General features: G+C 42.9%; 1 non-coding gene across 1 annotated transcript in view; it reads right to left on the bottom strand.

The window, feature by feature from the left end:
* The window catches only part of LOC112076707 (uncharacterized), a 10,366-nt gene extending 7,016 nt beyond the window's left edge, over positions 1-3,350 (bottom strand). The window contains exon 1 of the transcript XR_011477845.1: positions 3,269-3,350. This is a non-coding gene — a transcript (uncharacterized protein). The remainder of the gene's footprint in view (positions 1-3,268) is intronic.
* Positions 3,351-12,004: the final 8,654 nt, after the last annotated feature.

Below are 12,004 nucleotides of genomic sequence, written 5' to 3'. Positions count from 1 at the left end.
AGATTAGAGTCAGTCAGTTGCTTTACCCAGCAGTGTAATAAACACTCACTGTGTGTTCTGTTGGTAGAGTCAGTCAGTTGCTTTACCAGCAGTGTAATAAACACTCACTGTGTGTTCTGTTGTAGAGTCAGTCAGTTGCTTTACCAGCAGTGTAATAAACACTCACTGTGTGTCTGTTGGTAGAGTCAGTCAGTTGCTTTACCAGCAGTGATAAACACTCACTGTGTGTTCTGTTGGTAGAGTCAGTCAGTTGCTTTACCAGCAGTGTAATAAACACTCACTGTGTGTCTGTTGTAGAGTCAGTCAGTTGCTTTATCAGCAGTGTAATAAACACTCACTGTGTGTTCTGTTGGTAGAGTCAGTCAGTTGCTTTACCAGCAGTGTAATAAACACTCACTGTGTCTGTTGGTAGAGTCAGTCAGTTGCTTTATCAGCAGTGTAATAAACACTCACTGTGTCTGATAACCTCTGTATAAAGCTGAGCACTCGCAGAGTGAAACAGCGCCACTGGTCACATTAGTTATAGTTTGTGGTTGTTATGAGTGGAGGAGAGGAGCACCAGCGCATGGTCAAAACATATCCTAGTATATAGTCTGCTGTTGTTGCGTAGCCTAGGGTTAAGAGCAATGGGCCAGTAACCAAAAAGGTCACAGGTCAAATCCCCGAGCCAACAATTGAAAAATCAGTCTATGTCCTTGTACAAGGCACGTACCCTAATTGCTCTTACTAATGTAAGTCTCTCTGACAGAGCGTCTGCTAAATGACTCACTAACTGTAAGTCTCTCTGGTCAGAGCGTCTGCTAAATGACTCACTACTGTAAGTCTCTCTGGATCAGAGCGTCTGCTAAATGACTCACTAATGTAAGTCTCTCGGATCAGAGCGTTGCTAAATGACTCACTAACTGTAAGTCTCTGGATCAGAGTGTCTGCAAATGACTCACTAACTGTAAGTCTCTGGATCAGAGCGTCTGCTAAATGACTCACTAACTGTAAGTCTCTCTGGATCAGAGTGTCTGCTAAATGACTCACTAACTGTAAGTCTCTCTGATCAGAGCGTCTGCTAAAGACTCACTAACTTAAGCCTCTGATCAGACGTCTCTAAATGACTCCTAACTGTAAGTCTCTCTGGATCAGAGCGTCTGCTAAATGACTCACTAACTGTAAGTCTCTCTGGATCAAGACGTTGCTAAATGACTCACTAACTGTAAGTCTCTCTGGATCAGAGCGTCTGCTAAATGACTCACTAACTGTAAGTCTCTCTGGATCAGAGCGTCTGCTAAATGACTCACTAACTGTAAGTCTCTCTGGATCAGAGCGTCTGCTAAATGACTCACTAACTGAAGTCTCTCTGGATCAGAGCGTCTGCTAAATACTCACTAACTGTAAGTCTCTCTGGATCAAGGTCTGCTAAATGACTCACTAACTGTAAGTCTCTCGGATCAGAGCGTCTGCTAAATGACTCACTAACTGTAAGTCTCTCTGGATCAGAGGTCTGCTAAATGACTCACTAACTGTAAGTCTCTCTGATCAGAGCGTCTGCTAAATGACTCACTAACTGTAAGTCTCTCTGGATCAGAGCGTCTGCTAAATGACTCACTAACTGTAAGTCTCTCTGGATCAGAGCGTCTGCTAAATGACTCACTAACTGTAAGTCTCTCTGGATCAGAGCGTCTGCTAAATGACTCACAACTGTAAGTCTCTCTGGATCAGAGTGTCTGCTAAATGACTAAAATGTTAAATGCAATAGCACAAATGGACGTGGCCAACCCCACTACGATTCCAGATTTAAGGTACGTTCCACCGTTCAGACCTGCAAAATGCAAATACAAATCCATAATAAAGTTCTGAACCGGTTCGAAAACACAAAAAGTGCCGGTCCTTTCTTTTCCTTTTTCAACCTGTGAAATCAACGTCATTTTACATTTAGCTCATTAAATGACTACACCGTGGTAGAATCACTACACTGTGGATAGAGCAGCTTTCTGTGGACCGGGAAAGCTAGCTGTTTAAACTTTAGATGCTTGATGGACACACAAGTGTAGGCCACGAGATCCGACTGATATTTTGCAGGTGGGGAGCGAGAGAGTGGGGGTCTGGCTTGAAGCACTGGGCATCATGATACGTTTCAAGTTTCAAGTTTCTAATGTCACGTGCACAAGTACAGTGAAACGACCTTCCTGCATGCACTTTCCCAACAGTGCAGTCATCAATATGATGTGTATTATAATGTGTTTAGGACATTAGTAGTAGACCTGTCATTACTTCACCGGAAAGTATTCAGACCCTTCACATGTTACGTTACAGCCTTAAGAACAACCATCTCTGCAGCCCTCCACCAATCAGGCCTTTATGGTAAAGGCACATGACAGCCTGCTTGGAGTTTGTCAAAAGGCACCTAAAGGACTCTCAGACCATGAGAAACAAGATTCTCTGGTCTGATGAAACCAAAAGGAACTTTTTGGCCTGAATTTGCCAAGCGTCACGTCTGGAGGAAACCTGGCACCATCCCTACGGTGAAGATTGTGGTCGCAGCATCCTCTGTGGGATGTTTTTCAGGGCAGACTGGAGACTAGTCAGGATTGAGGGAAGATGAACAGAGCAAAGAAACAGAGAGATCTTGATAAAACCTGCTCAGAGCCTCAGACCTCAGACTGGGGCGAAGGTTCACCTTCCAACAGGACAACGACCCTAAGCACACAGCCAAGACAACGCAGGAGTGGCTTTGGGACAATTCTCTGAATGTCTTGTGCGGCCGAGCCAGAGCCCGGACTTGAACCCGATCAACATCTCTGGAGAGACCGGAAAATAGCTGTCCAGCGACGCTCCCCATCCAACCTGACAGAGCTTGAGAGGATCTGCAGAGAAGAATCGGGAAAACTCCCCCAAACACAGGTGTGCCAAACTGAAAGAAAGTCATTAACCGGTTCTCATGCTTTTAAAAGAGTTGGTTCTGTTCCGGACCACTAGAGATCCCCTTTGCTCCCGGTTCTGTTTCCGTTCCTTGAAAAATGTCATTATTTTCCGGTTCTGTTCCTTGAACCAGTTCCAACTCCTGGTAATAGTAATATTGAGTGTAGTAAGCCCTCACTGGAAATAAATAAAACWAATTTTCAAAACTACTTGCACACAGAACACCCAGCTGGTGATATTKCTGAGTAGAACAATCCTTCTACACKAGACGGACAACATTACCTACATCCTTCATTCCTATACATTTCAAAGCAATAAAATGCCAACAAATCTTAGTGTAGTGAAGGATGGGACTTACAGAACTCTGAGGTGTTTGAGGCCAGAGAAGTCTGTCTTGCTGATGGTCGTCAGGTTGTTCCCATTTAGATCACTGGATGAGAGGAAGAAAACACACAGAATATTAGCAAACATGTTGGTCATAAACACATTCACACTATATAAACACATTCACACTATATAAACACATTCACACTATATAAACACATTCACATTATATAAACACATTCACACTATATAAACACATTCACACTATATAAACACATTCACACTATATCAACACATTCATACTATATAAACACATGCACACTATATAAACACATTCACACTATATAAACACATTCACACTATATAAACACATTCACACTATATAAACACATTCACACTACATCAACACATTCACACTACATCAACACATTCATACTATATGTGCATTCGGGAAAGAATTCAGACCCCTTGACTTTATCCCACATTGTTACATTACAGCCTTATTCTAAAATGGATTAAATCGTCCCCCCCCTTATCAATCTACACACAATACCCTATAATGACAAATCAAAAACATTTTTTTTTTTAGAAATGCTTGCAAATTTATAAAAAATGTAAAACAGAAATACCTTATTTCCATAAGTATTCTGACCCTTTGCTATGAGACTCGAAATTGAGCTCAGCTGCATCCTGTTTCCATTGATCATCCTTGAGATGTTTCTACAAATTTATTGGAGTCCACCTGTGGTAATTTCTGTTGATTGGACATGATTTGGAAAGGCACACACCTGTCTATATATGGTCCCACAGTTGACAGTGCACGTCAGAGCAAAAACCAAGCAATGAGGCCAAACATTTTTAAAATCCGTAGTTTCCGAAATCGGATTGTGTCGAGGCACAAATCTGGGGAAGGGTACCAAAACATTTCTGCAGCATTGAAGGTTCCCAAGAACACAGTGGCCTCCATCATTCTTGAACGGAAGAAGTTTGGAACCACCAAGATTCTTCCTAGAGCTGGCCGACCGGCCAAACTGAGCAATCGGAGGAGAAGGGCCTTGGTCAGGGAAGTGACCAAGAACCCAATGGTCACTCTGACAGAGCTCCATAGTTCCTCTGTGGAGATGGGAGAACCTTCCAGAAGGACAACRATCTCTGCATCACTCCACCAATCAGACCTTTATGGTAGAGTGGCCAGACAGAACAAACAAGATTCTCTGGTCTGATGAAACCAAGATTGAACTCTTTGGCCTGAATGCCAAGCGTCATGTTTGAAGGAAACCTGGCACCATCCCTATGGTGAAGCATGGTGGTGGCACTCCCCAAAACTCCCCAAATACAGGTGTGCCAAGCTTGTAGCGTCATACCCAAGAAGACCTAAGGCTATAATCGCTGCCAGACGTGCTTCAACCTCCTCTCGTTGTTGTCTGTATTGAGGTTCTGTTGTGGGGTCAGTCAGTTGCTTTACCAGCAGTGTAATAAACACTCACTGTGTGTTCTGTTGGTAGGTCAGTCAGTTGCTTTACCAGCAGTGTAATAAACACTCACTGGTGTTCTGGTGTAGAGTCAGTTGTCCAGCGGTTATAACACTCACTGTGTGTTCTGTTTGGTAGTCAGTCAGTTGCTTTACCGCAGTTTAATACATCCTGTGTGTTCTGTTGGTAAAGTCAGTCAGTTGCTTTACCAGCAGTGTAATAAACATCCACCATGTGTGTTCTGTTGGTAGTCAGTCAGTTGCTTTACAGCAGTGTAATAAACTCACTGTGTGTTCTGTTGGTAGAGTCAGTCAGTTGCTTTACCAGCAGTGATATAAACACTCACTGTGTGTTCTGTTGGTAGAGTCAGTCAGTTGCTTTACCAGCGTTGTATACTCATGTTTCTGTTGTAGTCAGTCAGTGCCCGTTTACACTGTGTGTTCTGTTGTAAGTGTCAGTTGTCTCGCAGTTATAAACACTCACTGTGTGTTCTGTTGTGAGTCAGTCAGTTGCTTTACCAGCAGTGTAATAAACACTCACTGTGTGTTTCTGTTGGTTAGTCAGTCGTTGCTTTACCAGCATTATAAACACTCACGTTGTGTTCTGTTGTAGAGTCGTCAGTTGCTTTACAGCGTTGTATAAACACTCACTGTGTGCTCTGTTGGTAGAGCAGCAGTTGCTTTACCAGCAGTGTAATAAACACTCACTGTGTTTCTGTTGGTAGAGTCAGTCAGTTGCTTTACCAGCAGTTATAACACTACTGTGTGTTGTCTTTGTTAGAGTCAGTCAGTGCTTTACCAGCAGTGTAAACATCACTGTGTGTTCTGTTGGTAGAGTCAGTCAGTTGCTTTACCAGCAGTGTAATAACACTCACTGTGTTTCTTTGGTAGAGTCAGTCGTGCTTTCAGCCGTGTAATAAACACTCACTTGTGTTTTGTGTGGTAGAGTCATAGTTGCTTATCAGCGTGTATATAAACACTCCTGTGTGTTCTGTTGTAGCGTCAGTCATGCTTTACCAGCAGTGTAATAAACACTCACTGTGTTGTTGTGTAAGTCAGTCAGTTGCTTTACCAGCAGTGTAATAACACTCATGTTGTTCTGTTTGGTAGAGTCAGTCAGTTTGCTTTACTCAGCAGTGTAATAACACTCACTGTGTTTCTGTGGTAGGTCAGTCAGTTGCTTTTCCAGCAGTGTAATAAACACTCACTGTGTTTCTATTGGTAGAGTCAGTCAGTTGCTTTACCAGCAGTGTAATAAACACTCACTGTGTGTTCTGTTGGTAGATCAGTCAGTTGCTTTACCAGCAGTGTAATAAACACTCACTGTGTTTTGTTGGTAGAGCAGTCAGTTGCTTTACCAGCAGTGTATAAACATCACTGTGTTGTTGCTTGTAGAGTCAGTCAGTTGCTTACCAGCAGTGTAATAAACACTCACTGTGTGTCTTGTGTGAGCAGTCAGTTGCTTTACCAGCATGTATAAACACTCACTGTGTGTTTGTTGTGAGTCAGTCATTGCTTTACCGCATGTAATAACACTCCTGTGTTCTGTTGTGTAAGTCAGTCATTGCTTTACCGCAGTGTAATAAACCTCACTGTGTGTTCTGTTGGTAAGTCAGTCAGTTGCTTTACCAGCAGTGTAAAAACACTCACTGTGTGTTTGTTGTGTCAGCCATGCTTTTCCAGTGATTTATCCTCACTGTGTGTTCGTTGGTATCAGCATTGCTTCAGCAGTGTAATAAACACTCACTGTGTGTTTCTGTTGGTAAGTCAGTCAGTTGCTTTACCAGCAGTGTAATAAACACTCACTGTGTGTTCTGATTGAAGTCAGTCAGTTGCTTTACCAGCATGTTAATAACACTCACTGTGTTTCTTTTGGTAGTTCAGTCAGTTGCTTTACCACGCGTTAATAAACACTCACTGTGTTGTCTGTTGGGAGTCAGTGCATTCTCAGCAGTGTAATAAACACTCACTGTTGTTTCTGTTAGATCAGTCAGTGCTTTCAGCAGTGTAATAAAACTACTGTGTGTTTGTTGTAGAGTCAGTCAGTTCTTTCAGCAGTGTAATAAACACTCACTGTGTGTTCTGTTGGTAGAGTCAGTCAGTTGTTTACCAGCAGTGTAATAAAACTCACTGTGTGTTCTGTTGGTAGTCAGTCAGTTGCCTTACCAGCAGTGTAATAAACACTCACTGTGTGTTCTTGTGTAGAGCAGTCAGTTGCTTCCAGCAGGCATGTAATAAACACTCACTGTGTTTTGTTGGTAGAGTCAGTCAGTTGCTTTACCAGCATGTAATAAACACTCACGTGTGTTCTGTTGGTAGAGTCAGTCAGTTGCTTTCAGCAGTGTAATAAACACTCACTTGTGGTCTGTTGTAGGTCAGTCAGTTGCTTTTATCAGCAGTGTAATAAACACTCACTGTGTTTCTGTTGGTAGTCAGTCAGTTGCTTTTCAGCAGTGTAATAAACACTCACTGTGTTGTTGGTAGAGTCAGTCAGTTGCTTTTCGCAGTGTAATAGCACTCACTGTGTCTGATAACCTCTGTATTAAAGCTAGATCTGCAGAGGTGAAACACGCACTGTGTACATTAGTTATAGTTTGTGGTTTGTTTATGAGTGGGAGGAGAGAGCATCCAGCAGCATGGTCAAAACATATCCTAGTATATAGTTGCTGTTGTTGCAGGTAGCCTACGTCAGAGCAATGGGCCAGTAACCAAAAAGGTCACAGGTTCAAATCCCCGAGCCAACTAATTGAAAATCAGTCTATGTGCCCTTGTACAAGGCACTTACCCCTAATTGCTCTCTGTAACTAATGTAAGTCTCTCTGGATCAGAGCGTTGCTAAATGACTACTAACTGTAAGTCTCTCTGGATCAGAGAGTCTGCTAAATGACTCACTAACTGTAAGTCTCCCTGATCACGAGTCTGCTAAATGACTCACTAACTGTAATCTCTCTGGATCAGAGCGTCTGCTAAATGACTCACTAACTGTAAGTCTCTCTGATCAGCAGCTTGCTAAATGACTCACTAACTGTAAGTCTCCTGGGTCAGAGCGTCTGCTAATGACTCACTAACTGTAAGTCTCTCTGGTCAGAGCGTCTGCTAAATGACTCACTAACTGTAAGTCTCTCTGGATCAGAGCGTCTGCTAAATGACTCACTAACTGTAGTCTCTCTGGCAGAGCGTCTGCTAAATGATCACTAACTGTTCTCTTGGATCAGGTCTGCTAAATGCTTCACTAACTGTAAGTCTCTCTGATAGAGCGTTGCAAATGCCCTACTGTAAGCTCTCGTCAGCGTCTGCTAAATGACTCACTAACTGTAAGTCTCTCTGGATCAGAGCGTCTGCTAAATGCTCACTAACTGTAAGTCTTCTGTGATCAGAGCGTCTGCTAAATGACTCACTAACTGTAGTCTCTCTGGATCAGAGTGTCTGCTAAATGACTAAAATGTTAAATGCAATAGCACAAATGACGTGCCAACCCCACTACGAATTCCAGATTTAAGTACGTTCCACCGTTCAGACCTGCAAAATGCAAATACAAATCCATAATAAGTTTGAACCGGTTCGAAACACAAAAAGTGCCGGTCCTTCTTTTTCCTTTTTCAACCGTGAAATCAACGTCATTTTTCATTTAGCTCATTAAATGACTAACCGTGTAGAATCACTACACTGTGGATAGAGCATTTCTGTGGACCGGGAAGACAGTTGTTAAACTTTAGATGCTTGATGGACACACAGTGTAGGCCACGAGATCCGACTGATATTTTGCAGTGGGGAGCGGAGAGTGGGAGTCGGCTTGAAGCTGGCATCGATACGTTTCAAGTTTCAAGTTTCTAATGTCACGTGCACAAGTACAGTGAAAGCCTTCCTGCATGCACTTTCCCAACAGTGCAGTCATCAATATGATGTGTATTATAATGTGTTTAGGACATTAGTAGTAGACTGTCATTACTTCACCGGAAAGTATTCAGACCCTTCACATGTTACGTTACAGCCTTAAGAACACATCTCTGCAGCCCTCCACCAATCAGCCTTTATGGTAAAGGCACATGACAGCCTGCTTGGAGTTTGTCAAAAGGCACCTAAAGACTCTCAGACCATGGAAACAAGTTCTCTGGTCTGATGAAACCAAGATGGAATTTTTGGCCTGAATGCTGAATGCCAAGCGTCACGTCTGAAGGACCTGGCACCATCCCTACGGTAGTATTGTGGTCGCACTCTACTGTGGGATGTTTCAGCGCAGGACTGAAGACTAGTCAGGATTGAGGGGAAATGAACAGAGCAAAGACAGAGAGACTTTGATGAAACCTGCTCCAGAGCGCTCAGGCCTCAGACTGGGGCGAAGTTCACCTTCCAACAGGACAACGCCCTAAGCACACAGCCAACAACGCAGGAGTGTGCTGGGACAATTCTCTGAATGTCTTTGTGCGGCCGAGCCAGAGCCCGGACTTAACCCGATCTCATCTCTGGAGAGACCGGAAAATAGCTGTCAGCGACGCTCCCCATAACCTGACAGAGCTGAGAGGATCTAGAGAAGAATCGGAGAACTCCCCAAACACAGGTGTGCAAGCTGAAAGAAAGTCATTAACCGGTTCTCATGCTTTCAAAAGAATGTTCGTGTCCGGAACTCATCCCCTTGCTCCCGTTCTTTCCGTTCCTTGAAAAATGTCATTATTTTCGGTTCTGTCCTTGAACCAGTTCCAACTCCTGGTAATAGTAATATTGAGTGTAGTAAGCCCTCACTGGAAAATAATAACTAATTTTCAAAACTACTTGCACACAGAACACCCAGCTGGTGATATTCCTGAGTAGAACAATCCTTCTCACAAGACGGCAACATTACCTACATCCTTCATTCCTATACATTTCAAAGCAATAAATGCCAACAAATCTTAGTGTAGTGAAGGATGGACTTACAGAACTCTGAGTGTTTGAGGCCAGAGAAGTCTGTCTTGCTGATGGTCGTCAGGTTGTTCCCATTTAGATCACTGGATGAGAGAAGAACACACAGAATATTAGCAAACATGTTGGTCAAACACAGTCACACTATATACACATTCACGTATAAACACATTCACACTAACTCACATTCACTATATTCATAACACTATACTATATTAAATTCACACTTATACACTTTACTATTAAACACATTCACTATATAAACACATTATGTATAACACATTTCACTATATCACACACATTTCACACTATATCAACACATTACACTATATCACACATTCACATATCAACACGTGTATACTATGTACATTCGGGAAAGATTCAGACCCCTTACTTTTTTCCACATGAATACATTACAGCCTTATTCTAAAATGGATAAAATAATCCCCCCCCCCTTCAATCTACACACAATACCCTAAATCAAAAACTGTTTTTTTAGAAATGCTTACAAATTTATAAATAAATACCTTATTTCATAAGTATTCAGACCCTTTGCTATGAGACTCGAAATTGAGCTCAGGTACATCCTGTTTCCATTGATCATCTTGAGATGTTTCTACACTTTATTGGAGTTCACATGTGTCTCTGTTGATTGACATGATTTGGAAAGGCACACACCTGTCTATATATGGTCCCACAGTTGACAGTGCACGTCAGAGCAAAACCAAACAATGAGGCCAAAATAAAAGATTCCTAATTCCCGAAATCGGATTGTGTCGAGGCACAAATCTGGGAAGGTACCAAAACATTTCTGCAGCATTGAAGGTTCCCGAACACAGTGGCCTCCATCATTCTTGCGGAGAAGTTTGGAACCACCAAGACTCTTCCTAGCTGGGCCGACCGGCCAAACTGAGCAATTGGGGAGAAGGCCTTGGTCAGGGAGTGAACAGAACCCAATGGTCACTCTGACAGAGCTCCATAGTTCCTCTGTGAGATGGAGAACCTTCCAGAAGGACAACCATCTCTGCATCACTCACCAATCAGCCTTTATGGTAGAGTGGCCAGACAGAAGCACTCCTCAGTAAAAGGCACATGACAGCCCGCTTGGAGTTTGCCAAAAGCACTAAAAGGCACTCAGACCATGAAAACAAGATTCTCTGGTCTGATGAAACCAAGATTGAACTCTTTGCCTGAATGCCAGCGTCACTTCTGGAGGAAAACTGCACCATCCCTATCGGTGAAGCATGGTGGGGCACTCCCCAACTCCCCAAATACAGGTGTCCAAGCTTGTAGCGTCATACCCAAGAAGACCTAAGGCTATAATCGCTGCCAGACGTGCTTCAACGAGTAATGGCAAAGAGTCTGAATACTTATGTAAATGATATTCCATTTTTTTTTGCAAACATTTCTAAAAACCTTTTTTGCTTTGTCATTATGAGGAAAAAACGATTAATCCATTTTAGAATAAGGCTGGAACGTAACAAATGTGGAAAAGTCAAGGAGTCTGAATACTTTCCGAATGCACTGTAAATCAATAATACTATTCTCCATCTCTTTATTTGGACTGGCCTTAGCTACAGGTAGAGCAGACTGGTTTCATCGACAGTTCAGAATACTGACAGAAGTCAGTCTCTCTCCTAGCTGTCTATCGCTCTCCTTCTCCTCCTCTCTCTCATTCACACAGACACAGGTGCTGTGTGACAGGGGAGCTGCAAATTTGTTGGTGTTGTCTTGCCTGGGACTACAACGTCTCTTTCAAACACCACACAGTGTCCTCAGAGCAGCAACCACAGAGGTGCTGATTAGATCAGCAGGCGGTCAACCAATCACAGGTGGTTTTATTAAACCACAGCAAGTTGACTGGCACAAACAGGAATTAACAGCTCCTCTCCAGAGGACAATCTGCTTACGTCCCAAATGCACACCATTTTGACTAGAGCTCTGGTCAAAAGTAGTGCACTATATGGGAATAGGGAGCCATTTGGGACATATTATGTTCTCAGTCTGATAACAGAGTGTCCAACACAAAGCTAGAACGATAATAACCAAAGAAAAGACTTCGTAGGATGAGATGTGTTTTGTAAGCATCTGTGGCTACGTCATCCAGATACCTGACAGCGTGATTCACACATAACGTTTCTAGAGTATGAGGAATCCAATGTGAGAAAACACAGAGGATCCTGGTAACCCGACTGAATGCTATTCTCACCATTGTTCTACTTCATGGTGAGCTGCAGCGTTCAGTCTAGAGAACCTTAGCTTGCTATCAAACATCCTTGGTTCTTGATCAACCAGGTCGCTCAACATCCACTGAATTCGACATCCGTCCAGGTCCCAGGATGTCGGGAGATGCCTTCAAAACCGCCACTAGGGACATTGAGCTCATACATCAAGTAGGTC

This window comes from Salvelinus sp. IW2-2015, unplaced genomic scaffold, assembly GCF_002910315.2.
Source record: "Salvelinus sp. IW2-2015 unplaced genomic scaffold, ASM291031v2 Un_scaffold3944, whole genome shotgun sequence".
Classification (NCBI taxonomy): domain Eukaryota; kingdom Metazoa; phylum Chordata; class Actinopteri; order Salmoniformes; family Salmonidae; genus Salvelinus; species Salvelinus sp. IW2-2015.
The sequence above is the reverse complement of the archived record's forward strand: the minus strand, read 5'-3'. Positions and strand labels throughout refer to the sequence as shown.